Genomic DNA, 16,172 nt, shown 5'->3' with positions numbered 1-16,172 from the left:
GTGATTCCAAATAGCTCACACAATGCTGAGCAAAAGAAGAAATACTAAAGATAAACAAGACCTATTCAAACTGTTCTGCAGAACTATATATTAACGAAATCAGCACAGCACTGGCACCAACAAACAGGAGAGTGGAACAATGAAAGGGAATTGAAGGCCTGAAAAAAAATCCATACAGTGACAAGCAGTTTGTTTCCAATAAAGATATCAAAAAGTACACATTACAGAAGAACCAGCCTTTTCGAACCTTGTGCTGAGAAAAACAGATATTAGCATGAACAAGAACGAGGCTAGGTCCCTTCTCTAGCCCTGTACAAAGTTATCCAAATGGAACAATAAGCTTAATGTAAGACTTAATGCTTCAAACCTGTCATGGGAAAACATTTCAAGACAGATTCTTGACAACTGCATGAAATAGAAGTGTTTCTGTTCAGCAAAGAAAGCAATCAACAGGGAGATAAGATAGCTGACAGAATGAGAGAAAGTCCTGGATAGATATCTATTTAACACGGGATTAAAATCTAGAATATATAAAGAATCCAACAAATTAATCCTCAAAAATAAACAAACAGATGAATCAAACAGAAAAGAAAGAGGTACTCATGTTTCAAATATTTTTAAAGGTAGATATAGAGTCCATCTCAGTCAAAACAACTATAATCCAGGACTTAAACAACCAACGCTGGTAAGAATATGAAGAAAGAACATTTATTCCTTGATGGTGAGAATTATGATATTTGCAGTCAATGTGTGAAGATAGTAATGAAAATTTCTCAAGAAGTTGAAGCCGGCATAACTCTTCTGGTATATGCCCCAAGTACTCTGTATCTAAATACCACAGAGATGCATGCATGATGTCCACATACTACAGGGATACATGAGCAACACATTCAATTATGGAACTAATCATCATAGCCAGGACATGAAACCAAATTAAATGCCAATCAACAGATGAACATTAAAAGAATACGTGGTACCTAAACACAATGAGGGTCACTGAGACACAGAAAACAGGATTATATTATCATCAGGAAAATGTGTGAAGTTGTATCTCATTGTGTTAAACAATATAAGCCAGACCCAGCAAGAAAAAATAGCAATTGTCCCCTTAAATATTGTATAGATATTGGATGGAGTATTATGTGATAGATTAGATAGATGATAGATAGATGTCTTATAGGTAGTAGATTGGTGTTGGCAGACAGATAGATAGATAATGATACAGATATATAGATTAAAATTATAAATATAGAGATAAATGGGTAAAGGCGATATTGAGAAGGATGACTACCAGGAGGAGGGAAGGGGAAAGGAAGGTTATAATATGTGATTATTTAACAATGTACAAAGACTTACATGTATGGAAACATGAAAACGAAAGACATCATTTTGTACATTATTTTTCAATGAAAACTGATGCAGCAGAATGGAAAACAGAACCTTATTTTAACTGCTCGTATTGCTATAGCTGTTTCAGACCTTCCAAGAGGACAGGATTCCAAAGTGACAGAGCAGAGTGACTTTAGGCACGTCTTCGTGGGCTACAACAAACTCTCTCTAATAGTTAACCAGTTTAATGTTCTAATTTAAGCCTTTTGTTCGAGGCTTGCCTGAAAAAAAATAAACAACAAACAAACAATGTGTGGATTGAGACTGTAGATCAATGGGAGAATGTTGCCTAGGTTGTTCACGGCCCTGTGTTCAATCTCTGCCTTCATACACAAAGCATGTTATTTTTCTTTTATAGAGGAAGAGTCGTTCGTGACTGATGAGCTTGATTTTCTTATACACACTACACCATGTTATATGATTCAGGACTAAGAACAATATTATCTGCTGGGGCCTGGGTAGAGATTATGCCCTGAGCGCCCATAAAACACAATTTCTGCCACTATTAAAAAGACAAAGAACACAGATGAAACATAAACATTAGACAAGCTTTTAATGCTAATCTCTAAAACACAGTACTCCATATTACATTACCCTAGATTTATTGAAACTCATCTTAAACAATTGAATTTTTTATTTTTGGTTTTTGAAAAATAAGCAATATGAATACTGCATGTCTAAATCCTCCTTGCTCTGTTCTGTGATAAACCATGAAAGATAATAAATATTTATTAATTTCAATGACAGGAAATAAATTTAGTCCTAGAAAAATCAATAAAAGTAACCCTTAGTAATTTCCTTAATATATCTAAGGTCATAAAAACTTAGTTCTAATAATTCATTTAAGCAATATAGTTTGAGTTGGAGACAAAAGTCACATGCTCCCAGACTGGAGGGATACTTGGCTGGAAGCCACCAGTTTTAGATGATATTTGTGTCTGTTACAGACATAATACTAGAGGAAAGAGGCCATGGCTTACTCATCAGTATTAGATTTTGTGGGGAGTGTGTTTTTGGCTATTTTAAGAAATTTGCTGATAAACATAGAACAGTACAGTTTCATGTGCTTGTATTGTTTGGGATATAAATAATCCAATATTTTGAACCTAAAATTTTCACAAGTAGAACAGGAAAAATGTATGGAAAAAAGTTACTTTGAAATTATACGTATTCTTCAGCACACAATAAGAGCAAAGGTGATAAAAAGAAGCATTGTAAATACAATTTCATGAATTTCTTACAGGACAGTATGTTAATATACCATGAGATTACATAAACTAATAGATCTTTTATGCCCACAATCACAAGTAGCAATGCTAGAGTAAGGAGAATAAAAAATAGACAGGAACTGAGCTCATCTGCAGTACAACACAGTGCTCATGCTCTATTCCTGTTGCTCAAGCCTTAGACCTTACCTGTACAGCCTTGCATGTCTAAGTCAGGCTGCTGTGCATAGCATACATCCTAACTGCAAACGACAAGGGGAGATGCTCCTTCAAGAGCACAGCTTTTCTCCAAAAGCTTTCAGGCTGCCTGAGTTTTTTTACATATAGACCACACCAAGCTGTTTCTGTATAGATCAAAACAAAGTGGGGAGGAAGCCACTGAACCTCTGATGGTAATCGATTGTTGGAAAGTTTGTTAAGACAACTTTCAAATCAGTTGCTCTGAAACATGGAGGCACATTAAAATTCCTTAAGATATAAATAAAAAAGAACGAATGGAAGTCAATACAAAATGATCTAACTGACAAACTATGTGGCGAATTCCTTCGAGTTAGAATTTTTCACATACTGTAAAATGATTCTCATGGACTGAAAGAGATATACTTACTTTTAATGCACGTATTCTGTGAGGATGTAGCTTAAACCTCCAAAGAAGGCTCCTAGCTGTGCTGTTTATGAGAATGTAATGTAAATACTTGTTTTAAATTAATAATGACTCTTTTTTTCTATTTTTGTTGTTGTAATGAAAACAATTAAAATTTCCTGATTATGAACCAAGCTTTTTGATAATAAACTATTGCTTTCTGACAGCCTTCCCTGTGTGGTCATGGGAACTGCAGACTGAGCTACTCTTTACTGAGAGCTGCCTAATAACCATTCAGTGAATTGGTTGTCCTACATGGGCCCAGTGTGTTGAGTATACACAATGAAGTTTTAAAACCATACACTAATAGTCATCACTGCTAACACATGGAAAAAAAATGTACCTCGCTTTTTGTCCTCGAATCTGGAATCTTGGAAGTAATAGTCCTGGGTGGATGCAATGTCTGTGATGGATTTGATGGGAAGAGACTGAGAGGAGGAGGCTGATCACGGAAAACAGATGTCAAACAGAGTTGTACGGTCTCTTTCATTGCTTTCATCTGTGATTCCTGAGAGCAAAGGGAAATGAATATTTTTACCTATGGCTCTTGTTACCATTTCCCACATTGGTCTTATAATACACTCCCCCCATACAAATAGCGACAGGTTTTCAAATGAAATTTCTTGCTCTGCTTCAATATGATGCCTATAGTAGCTTCTCTACTTGAACACCTTGTGCCCAGCTGGTGGCAGAGTTAAGGCTGTGGAACCTAGGTTAGGGAATGGAACACTGGGTGACAGGCCTTAAGTTAAAATAGCATGAGCATCTTTCTGACCTTGTTTTTGATCTCTGATTTCTCTCTTGCTCTCTCTCCTTCTCCATCCTTTTAGCTCTTCCCACTTTCTTCATCTCCTTCTGCTACCTGATTTAGTGAGATTTGATCAAGCATCCCAAGCTACTGCCACTGCATCTGAGAGCCATTCCCACTACCATAGGATGACCCAGGAGTGTCTCAGGCATTATCATGAACTATGAATGTGGTCCAATACATTGGTATTCATGGTGTCATTTCACATTGTCAACAGTTTGGATACCCATGGAACCCTTCAAACCATGAACTAGACTATGTCCTTCCATCTTTAAGAGGCTTTCACCAGGTATTTGTTTGCATTGTTGAGAAAAATAACTAAGGCAGAAAATTGATTCCAAGATATGGGTCTCTTGCTGCTGTAGATCTGATCATGTTGTCTGTAAGTCTTTGGCTTACAAGAGGATATGGAACAGTTGGAAATGTCAGGTAAGACATTCTAAGAAACTGGAAGCAGTATTTGGTAGGTGATTCTGGTGGGGATACAGAGGATCAGTAGGCCACAGAGGGTGAGAAGGATTGTATCAGACATTGATTAAGAGGTTACATGTCCTACATCCTGGCAAATTCTCTGACAATGAAATGAGCAGAGTGATGAATTAAAAAGCAGTGGACTGACTGGTTTGATGGAGAACATTTCAAGAGAGCATAACAATCAGGCTGCAGGATGTTGTTCATTGTGCTTAGTGAGGTCTATAATAGGTCTTCAAAGCAGAAACTGGAGCAGAAGGATGTGACATGTAAGTAGTTCACAGAGAAGACACATCTGAGTGCAGTTAAAGTGGGTGGTATGGAACAGATACCAATAAACTGTAGTTGATACCAATATTGGTAGAGTTAAGGTGTGATTGCATACTCTACATGAGGACAATAGGAAGGGACATTTAGGCTAAACCCTCACTCACAGAAGATTCTAGGGAGAACAGTGTAAAATCAGTTGAAAAGAGAGTGCCCCACACAGGGGATTTCCATGGCATCTTTTTAAGGCTGGAGAGATGGCTCAGCAGTTAGGAGTATACACTGTTCCTGTCCAGGACTGGAGCTTGGTTCCCAGCATCAGCACATCCAACTCTGTCTTCTGTCACACTGTGCTTATATATAAAATAAACTGACCCACCACACCTACACTCATAATTTAAAAGAAAAATCAATCTTAAAATGAAAGATGGCCATTGGCTTTGGACTTTTGAACAGTGATGGGTATAAATGTAGAGGTGAAAATCTATAATGGAAGGTTTCAATACTGAGAACCCACAGAAAGCAACATTATTTGCATGATTCTTTTTCTTTTGTTCTGTTCACACCATACATCTAACAGATTAGGTACATAAATCTCTAAGTCAGAGCAATAACTCAACTCAGATGCTAAAACTAATGAACAGCCATGAAGTGGTGGTTTTAAATGCTCTGATATATTGTGAAAGACAATGCACATATATTGAATTTTGCTTTAAATTAGGTGTCACATGAGGCCCTGACCTCATCAGGAAATCTCCAGGTTAATTTAATCAACTCTCTTTCTTTAACCATTAAAGGGGTGTACAGAGCCATTTGTATTCTGCTTCAGGCTGTTCTTAACATCTTCCTTCCTGTGTTTCCTTCTTGGGACTGTAACCTGCACCAGGACCTCCTGTCATACGTTTCAGTACGGTTCTTGGTTGACAGTCTAGATAGATACTACCAGGGACCATGGTGTGAGAATTGTCACCAGAATCAGTGTCTTGTTTTCCTACCACCCCAAGAGCATGCTTCCAACTGAACAAGTCTGTTTCTGATGCTGCCAATGCTGTATTCACACAGGCCCAGGGTCAGAATCAGTCACCATTATACTTCTAGGGCTGTCTATACTGGAACTTCAGCCGACTATTTCCTTTGAAGCTCACTACAACCAGACATTCTTTTTTTTTTTTCAGACATTCTTTACTGATGTATGAGACAACATGTATAGCATGCTTTCCTCTGGATCTGAAGAACTAATCTTTTCTCAGTTAACTCTTGATTTACCCTTTCCCTCCTAGCCCCAAACTATATCTTCCATTTGTTTTTCCCTCCACACTTGAAGTGGTAAATTCTGTAGCTAATATGCCCCCAGTTTTCAGTATACCCCAGTTGTAGCTCAATTAATAATAGCTTTCTGGAAGCTCAGAATTGATTCATAGATCTTGAGATTCTTTTGATTATTTTGGTATAATAAACTCAAACTTCATTTATTAGAAATAACATTGAGAACAAAGTTGGGGTGTGAAGACGTCCCCATAGCATTTACATGATAGTTAAGATTATTTGAACATGAGACAAAATATATCTAAAAGGAGAACATGCACGAAGCATAAAAAAGTCTCATATAGAAACAATAGAGAGAGGTGAAGGACATTTACTTTAAATGGTAGTTCTTTCCCTTATAGATTGAGATAACCTTTCCACCTGAATTTAGAGCTAGTTTGTAAATTTCATATGCATCTTGCTTGATATTTGTTAAAATCAATGTCTAATAATGTAAAAAGAGTTTTTATAGTTCTATGTACCAAAAAAGAGGTGACAGAATTATGAAGTTTAAAGACAAACTGCTCGTCATAGAAAAGCAATCTTATCTCACTTAATAATAATACTAACAGATAAACTTTCTGGCTATTTTCTACATGGCAGGCAGGATTCCTGTCAGACTAGTTATGTATATAAAAATTCAGTCATCCCTCAGCTCTCAGTGGTATGGCTATGAATCGTAGCACCAGGGAGATTTCAACATGGCCTGCCAACAAAAGTCATCAACTAAATACAGGAGGAGAGTTCCTAGAGACTCTCTGGCCACAGCTCTCAGACTAGAGCGTGCTGTGGCAGGCTATGGGCTCACTGCACAGTGGTGCACATGAAAGAGACGGATAGTGAAAGAAGCACATGGCACTGCAGGAGAAGAAACAACTCTGTGTTAGCCCGAGTTCTGTCCCTGGGCCATTTCCAACCAGTAGAGTGCGCTGTGGCTCTGGAATTTGGTGTTATCCACAAATACTTGCAATGCAAGATTAATTCTCTATTATTCTATTGTCTTGGGGCCAGAAAGTATTATTTTCTGATTGGTCCATTATATTTGATATCAGAACAAAGACCATGTCTCATACTTTTTTTTTATTCCTGTAATGTCCAACATAATAACATCTCACAATAGCTATTTTAAAATCCAATAACCATTATCAGTTAAGTAATTATATCATGTCAGATCAGGAAGACTATTTTAGAAAGAACAATTCAATGGCCAGAAATGATAGTCTTAGAAGTTGGGAGATTGCCTCAGGACCTTGAAGACTCAATGTCTTCTTAGGATTTAATACATTTTTCAAAGACAGTGGCAGCAAAGACAGAATAATTTTTTTTTAATGTGAGCTAGGAAAACTTAAGATTATGTGTTCCTCTTGGTTTTCTAATTCCATTAAATCTACAAAAATCCCATGTCCTTTGTAAAAAGTGACAGAGCAGTAGTTGGAAGAGATGAGTTGAATATCCCTGGAAAAACCTTGAAGTTAATTTTTTTTATAAAACTAATTTTTGGTAAAATAAATTATGCCTGCTCTACCCCAAAGAATAGAAGTCAGGCTGCCCTTAACTATTAAATGTTAATAACTTGGATAAATTAATAAATGGTAATTCCAAAGGACTAAGATTAGTGAGATATCTACTTACTTCTCTGAATATTTAATTTGTCTCAGGCCTCCAAATCTTACAAAGGAACATCATTAACATTCAGGATACGTTCTTCCTAATTTCTCTGTTATGACACAGTCTACATACTCTGTCCGTCAGCTGTGAAGATGTTTGGATCATAACAGACCAAAGATATATGCCTATGAGAGACATAGTCACACTCCTAAGCAGCAAAATTTTAGCCTGGTCTTAAACTTACCATACAGTGCAAAGTGTACGGCACAGTATCAAAGCATCCACACAGTGTAGGGTTTCCTAAAATGTGAAACCTGAAGATCTTCAAAGGGAATCAATCCCACATGGGCTCTCTCCTACCTGATCCACAGTGAAATGCCCACAGTTCAATTCTGGTAATTAAGGGGCAGCCTCCTTTTTCTTTTTTCTTTTTTTTTTTTTTTACAGATTCTCTGAGTGCATATTAGGAATCATTGAATAAAAAGTTCACAAATGCACTGGTGTCCCTGTTCAATATTATCCATAAAATTATTACTAATTGTAGAAAGTTCTTTTCAGAAGGCACAACACTTTAGGTTTAGCCAAGATGACTTTGAGAATTACAAGGATATATAGAAAAAATATTATGAACAAGGTTAGCAGCAGTCTGAATTGAATATGGAAAGATGTCTTCATAACTACTTAACACATCTTTATGGTGCATAAATTACAGAGAGATAGACAAATATTTGTAATACAAATAAATACGGAGGCAGCATGTACCCAATGTCTACATATATATTGCATGCTTAACATACATGCGATATTTATGTACTAGCACAGACTATTACATTGCATCCATTCAATGAGTGGAGGGTGAAACACATACATGCAAGTGTTCTTCACGATCATCTACACTATATTTCTCAGAAAACAATTAAATTCTTAATTTTAATATTTGTTCTTTCACTTATTCTACCTCCATAAATACTTTAAATAGTTTTTTATTTGTTTGAACAATTATTATTTATAGACAAAATGTATTTTATTTGTGATTTTAATGTTTGGAATGGTATTCCAAAGTATGACTATACAATATATATGAAGTCCTATATTTTCGATTATTGACACATGTAATATCCTTGTGCCAATTTCCAAGCTCTCGAACATGAGGACGAGTGCCAAGGCACAGGCATTTAAGACACACTTTTAACAACTCATGGTTACTTCCATTTTCTTTGTTTCTTCCAGAGTTATCAGAGAACAGCATGGTTTCTACATTAAGTATGTCTATCCACGGTGTTATGGAATAAATGTGCCAGTAAGATAAACAAATAACGGAATAACAAACCCACAGAGTTCACTCAATTGATTCTAGCAGAAAAAAATGAGAACAAGGAAGCCATCACACTAGGATTGCTCTGGACGACCGCAGGCAGCAGCAAGCACACACTGTGTGGCTGAAAGCCGAGTCGTAATGGCTCCTGGATGGCAACTTACCCTGTCAAGAGATGCTTTATCAAGCTCATTTTTGGCGACAGCTAACTTCTTTTCCAGTTGGGTGAGCTGTTGGGCCTGTAACAGAGAGGGAAGGCAGCACATTTGAGAAAACACTATACTCAACATATTTGTTCTTCCCGGATAAAGAATGTATGCCTGTTAGTTGATTTAAATTTCAGATGAAAGGCACGAAGTTACAGAGCCATTTGATATGTGTGCAGAGAACGGTATGAGTCTCATGGGTCGAAACACCTTGTAAAGCCTAACTCAATCTTTGTTATATTTGTTAGTTCTCTTATCAGAGATGCTTCTAGTCCTCGGGGACTGAATTCTATCTGCACAACTTCCTGTCTTGATGTCAGACTGTCCATTTGAGTTTTAACTTTATTTGGTGATAGAACAATTGAGACTATAATAAGGCTTGAAGTGCTCTTTTTTCCCCTCTCTCTCTTTATAATTATAAATACCAGTGTGAAGGCACCATCACAAAATAACCAGGACAGGAAATATATTCCCCAAACACTGAATCAAGGAGAACCTGAAAACGGTAGTCTAGCCTTGAGGGCTATGTGGACATGGTTTACATGAGCTGCCTAGTCTGCAAAATTTTGTTGTGCCATTCCAATGAGATTAAAGTAGCAACACTTGATCTTTTACCTCATGTCTCTGTAACCTAGCAAGCCTCTTCATTTCTTCAAATGTCACAACAGGGCTCTTCAGGGAAAGTAACAGTGACTTCATATTTGAAAGATGTATTTTCACAAAAACACCAAGCTAACAGTCATAACATATATGCAGAGGACTGGGGAGTGGGAGTGGAAGTGTGTGTGTTTCTGACTCTTTTGCCTGATCTGGGAGCTGTTTCCTTCTTTTTGGGTTGCCTTGTCCAGCCTGGATATGAGGGCTTTTGCCTTTGCTTATTGTATCTTGTTTTGTTGTGTTTGGTTGTTTTCTCTTGGAAGCCTGATCTTTTCTGAGGGCAAAATGAAGAGAAGGGAGAATGGATCTGGAAGAGAGAAGAGGTAGTGATGTGGAGCAGAGAAGACAGGAGGGGGGAGAAACTGTGGTCATTATGTATTGTAGGAGTGAAGAGTCTATTTTCAATAAAAAGAAAAAAATGCACATTCTAATCTTGCCTTAGCTATGTGATCTTGAACAAAATAGTTGACGCTTCAAGCAAAAGGCAACAACAGGTTTCTGTCATAAACCATCACTTAATGAGGAACATGATGCTTGGAGAAGTTCATTACTAATAAACACATAATAGTTACACGACTTCAGTTTATAATTCTCTGAGTGTATTCCTTCAGTTTATGTTGATTTATATTAATAGCAAGAAAAATTAAATGTATTTATTTCAGTTGGTGTTAGTAATGCTGCCCTCTTATTCCTTATCAGGAATAATTCAATCATGTCTTAATATAAACAACAGTGACCTTGCAACGTATTTGAAAATGGATTGTGTGTACTGATTACATATTGAAGAAAAAATAAAGTCAAAGACAAAATGCTTCCCTATCTGTACATGTATATTAAGATTTAGTGACAGATGTTACTAAGAAAATAAGGTTAAAAGAGAAATATGGAATACAGAAATATGCATTAATCTCTTCTTTTCATGGCTTAAGTATCTGGACTGGAGAAACAGCTTGGTGGTGAAGACTTAGTATTCTTTCATAGGACTGAAGTTATGTTGTGAGGTTGTTCACAACATCCCGTATTTCTAGGTCCAGGGGAACACAATACTTGCTTCTTGCCTACATGGGAACCCACATTTGCTTGCATATACTCATGTACAGATACATACATATTCAGAGAATTTAAGAAAACAATTAAAATCTTTAAAAAAAATTGAGAAAGCCATTCATACTTTTGTCTCTGTGTCTTATGTTTCTTCCTATCAAGAGAGTGTTTATATTTTTTTTTATTTTTGGAGTTGTGTATTCAAATAAATTCAATAAACAGATAAGCAGTTATATACCAAATACAGGCCTTATAAATTTTCTTTTTAAAATAAATGTTTGTTTAGAATAAAATGCTGTTACAAAGACCAGAATTGGAATCTAATAAAACAATTTAATAAAACAAGGCACAATGTTTAAGGCAAAATTCATGAAGAAAGTATATAAAGTTAATATAAGATCATATTTTTTCATGTCCTTTGGGGGAAGGAGGCACAAGAATTTAAATAGTTTAAGCATTCTTTTTAGAATATTAGCCATTATAAGGCAACATAAATTTGACACAACAGGACTACATCTTTTCCAGAAAACAAACTCCATTATTAATTCACATTTCTGAGTTACATTTTAGTTATATATATACTTATACAGATATTTCTAATACATAAGACTTTAGGTACTGAAAACTAAAGAAGTCAGAGCATACATAATAATTTGACCAAAGTAGAAGTAACACTTTTCATCATCTTGTTGGCATTTGAATCCCCCGACTTTACAGAGAGCGAAGGTTGGTTATGCAGACAGTCTTTCCCATTGTGTTCTGTTCTAACAACACCAAATGGACTCAGAATACAACAAACCTCAGCACAAGTCTGCACATGACTGTTAGAAAGTGACCACTGGGGTCAGCACTGTTTCTCAGGAACACCGGTGCTGATCACGTTAACTGTGAGAACAGGGATTCTCAACCATCCCTGTACACAAAACCAATCAACTTACTTATGGTTGTAGTAACAGCATTACCAAACTCATCCTTTCTTCCTCCAGCTAGAGTTTTGAATAAACAATTTTATTCAATTTAGTTATGGCCAAAAGAATAGAGTATATTCTAGTAAATGCAGACAGTTTTCTGCATGTAAATAACCTTCACTAAGCTACTAGATTTAATACACACATAACACACACACACGAGACTGAATATTCTATCAATTATTGAGGCTGACTAATGCTAAGAGAAAGCCTAGCAGCACTCATCAAGACCACCTTCTAAGTGTTCAGCTGTGAGTTAGTGGAATGCTTAATTTAATCCTTAGTAAATAGAGATCAAGAAAAATGTAAAAAGAACAGTGGCACTTAAACATATTAAACTATCCCCTTCAGCCTATAGGAAAACGGTGATACAACATGCTATATACCTCAGTGACAATATTTTCCTAAGATGCTATAACTTCTCTTGTCCTTTGTGGTAGCATATACATTTAAATAAAACACCATATAAAAGATACACTTCTTTTCTGGGGGCAGGGTAGCGGTGGTGCTTGATCCTTGGTTCCAGAGGGCTCTTATCTCCTGGTACAGTATGATTAAGATTCCCTCCCCAGAACCGCCACCCCCCCCCCCCCCCGAGAAACCAGCAGGCCTGTGGTGGCAAAGGAATCTCTCAGGATCAGACTTTCTCCTTCAAGTCAATGCAGAAGACCACATGGCCATTACTGACAATTTACCATATAATATACTTTATGTACTGTATTTTGAGTTAAATGGAAGAGTTAAGGCACTTACTCTCAGACCACAAAGGATACTGCTACCAACTATACTATCAAAAAGATTACACGATGATGAAAATATAAAACTACATGCTACTGAATCAATGTTACATAATATTAAATGCTTAGCATGCAGAAGATGAAGCTAACTAAACACTTCTTTTCTAAGCAAAGAAACAGAGTTACATGCTATAAGTCCCACACCTGAAGCCTACACAGCACCCTTCACCAGGGTCACACAGTACCCTTCACCAGGGTTACACTGCCTAGCCTAACTTAAAAAAGCAGTACGTTGATTTAAATGGAGAGCAATACTTAAAATGTACTTTTAGATGAAAGGCAAATCAATTAGGTAAAAATTAGGCACTTGAAACTAAATGCAGCTAAATAATTTTACATATACACTTTTGCTGATAGTCATATCTATAAGCACTCACATGGGAACTTAGAGAATAAACATGTTTTTTATGCAAAGAGCTACTTACTAAATGCTTAATTTGCAGTTTAAAAGAAAAAAGCGCGATTCACCAAGGCTACCTGCTGTACTAGTAACGAGGCCAATGAGAAACTATTTTCCAGCTCTGGTAAGAGCAAGGGTAAGAGAAAGCCTACAGCTTGCTGGCTCTACTTTACCAGAGCAATAGAGCAGCCTCCAGCACAGGGACCAATAGAATAATAACAGTATTAAACTCAGTGACCAGGCTATCAGATGCCAGCAACAGACCACTTGGCAAGTCAATTTTAAAACAATTCCTTATTACTCAAAAGAGCTTCACTGACTTAATTTTCCCTATCCTTTGTTGCTTCTAAAGATTTGTTTTTCTTAACATTCAAGCAAGGAGCCTCTTCTTGAGCCTTCATAAACCCAGTATTTGCAGTGTCTGTCAGAACTGGTCTGCACTGACATACTGCACTATTGAGGGTTGCCTTTAATTTTTACTTATATCACCCCCAACTTTCTCATATTTGAAGTCAATTTACAATGTATGTTTTTTGTTGTTTTTTTTTTTTGTTTTGGTTTTTCGAGACAGGGTTTCTCTGTGGTTTTGGAGCCTGTCCTGGAACAAGCTCTTGTAGACCAGGCTGGTCTCGAACTCACAGAGATCCGCCTGCCTCTGCCTCCCGAGTATATTAGTGACAAAAATTTAAACATCAAGACTTTCAGACCAGGAGGCCCCTCTGGCATACTTCTACTGAGCTGGGTCCGTGGTTTACACCTGTGACTCGAGCAGCTGGGAAGCTGAGGCAAGACTGGGCTGCACACAGTAAGTTCAAGGCTAGCCTGAGCTACACAGCCAAGCCCTGTCTCAGAAAATAAAATAGCTGTATTATGAAAATTAGCCCTTGCCAATTCTGAAACTCTAAGAGTTCATTAGCTGTATAAATAATGGAATTCATAACCAGCGAGACAGACTACCACTGCTACGGCATTCAGCTGACTTCAGAAGGTGATCAGAATTCTAAATGGCCAATTCCTATCTCACTAAGCTAATGTCTATTATCAGTTTTCTAAAAAAGGAAAAGGATGAAAAAGGAAGAAAAAAAGATTTTAGCAATCATTGGCAGCTCTTGTAAACGATAAGGCCAAAGATAGATTAAAAACAAAAAAAAAAAAAAAAGTAAAACAGCAGTTGTGAAACGCTGCTATAGTGAGTCCCTTACCTTTTCCTCAAAATAGTGTAGTAGGATAATTTTTTTATTTAGGAATTTTCTTCCTGTGTTTATCGAAGTGATGTTTGTACTGCTAGCATAGTTAATTGTACAATAGAAGTTATAGTCTTTGTACTTCCCAAGTATGCAGCTGTAAGCTGCAGACTGCTGGATTAGGACAGGCAGTGACACTTGGGCAGTATCCAAGTGTCAAACTTGTAAATGCTTTGTAATTAGATGACTTTACTTAAACAACATAGAATATTTTCATGGAAAATGCTCAGATGATGGGACCCTATTCTTCTGGTTTAAATACTTCTAGTTTTTTGATTGACAATCCTCTAGTACTAAGTGATAGCTTGAGTAGCCTTTTAGGAATTACTTGTAAATAGCCTTGTAAATAGAGCATCTAATGCTACTCTTTCCGCTTCCTAGAGAGAAGCTGTACTGTTTCATCTGTCATAAATGTAAATATTCCCGCCAGTGGCATGTAGATGTATCTATCCTATGGAGTTCTTTCAATGAAGTGTTTTTTAAATGTGTAGTTAAACTCTGTGAACAGTGAGCCAGGTCAGCGTGTAGCTGTCTTTTGGGCAGGGGTTGGGTTTATAGGGATAGATGCAGGGCCTTGTACATGCTAAGCAAGCTACAGTCAACGCCTAGCATAGATAGCTTTTATAAAGTCTGCAGCCACGAAACTCTCGTGTTTCATGACATAACACAAACACACACAAACCTTGAATTACCCTATAATCTACTAATATAATCTACTAAAATAAAAGCAATATATACAAGAAACCTACCATGCAAATATTGTCGGCATACAGCTGGCTTCTAACAAAGCACTCTTCAAGATCACCGGCGCCCTAATGTGATCTGAACCTACTGTTAGCGCTTACCAACCAGTCTTCATGCTACTACATACAGGCTGCTTATTCGATCATCAGTATTGAGAGTCAGTGTTTCCTAATTCCAACTTAAAGTTTTAACATTAGTTTTTATTGCGTAATCAACTAGCTAGCAAATCTGTTAATTTCCAATGACAATAATTTGTGTTGCTACTTTTCTCCTACACTTTAAGGATACAACATTTAGCGTTTTCTGTTCTGTTTTATTGATATTTCTTTCTCAGTGCTCAACGGTTCTATGAGATGAACATAATGAGCTCCACTTCTGACTATCTTCGAATAGTCATGTTATGTTATCTAGTTGTAGTTTTTCTTTCAAATGCAGAGGAAGTTTTGGTTTAGTATATAGTAAAAGCAAAGGAGACAGATTTTGGTGTGGGAGAATTGTCTGTATTCTGTCAATCATGTTTTAAATAAACGCTGATTGGCCAGGCAGAAAGTATATATAGGTGGGAAAACCAGACAGGAAGTAGAAATGATATAATGAGAACAGGAGAATTCTGGGAAGGAGGAAGTTGATTCCTCCCACTCCTGCCCAGATCACCGAAGCAGCAGGATGTGATCTGTCTCACTGAAAAAGGTACTGAGCCACATGGCTAACATAGATCAAAAAAATGGGTTAATCAAGGTGAGAGAGTTAGCCAGTGAGAGGCTAGAGCTAATGGGCCAATCAGCTTTATAACTAAGAGATCTATGTGTGATTTTTCTCTGGGACTAAACAGCTGGGGATACCGGGCAGGACAGAAAACCCCAACAAACGAGCCAGCCCCCTTGATGGTTAAAATCCACCCCCACCCTAACCCACCCCCACTTTGAGACAAGTTTTCATGTATCTATCCCAGGCTGGCCTCAACCTTACAATGGCGCCCAGGCTAACTCTGAACTCATCTTCTGCCTCTACCTCCTAGTGCTGGTTTGGAGGTATGCACAACCATGGCCAACTTTTCTTGATTTAGTCCACGATTATAAA

The sequence above is a fragment of the Microtus oregoni genome, unplaced genomic scaffold, assembly GCF_018167655.1.
Source record: "Microtus oregoni isolate MIOR12 unplaced genomic scaffold, Mior012 000019F_ref0000042, whole genome shotgun sequence".
Classification (NCBI taxonomy): Eukaryota; Metazoa; Chordata; class Mammalia; order Rodentia; family Cricetidae; genus Microtus; species Microtus oregoni.
Note: the sequence above shows the minus strand (reverse complement) of the source record.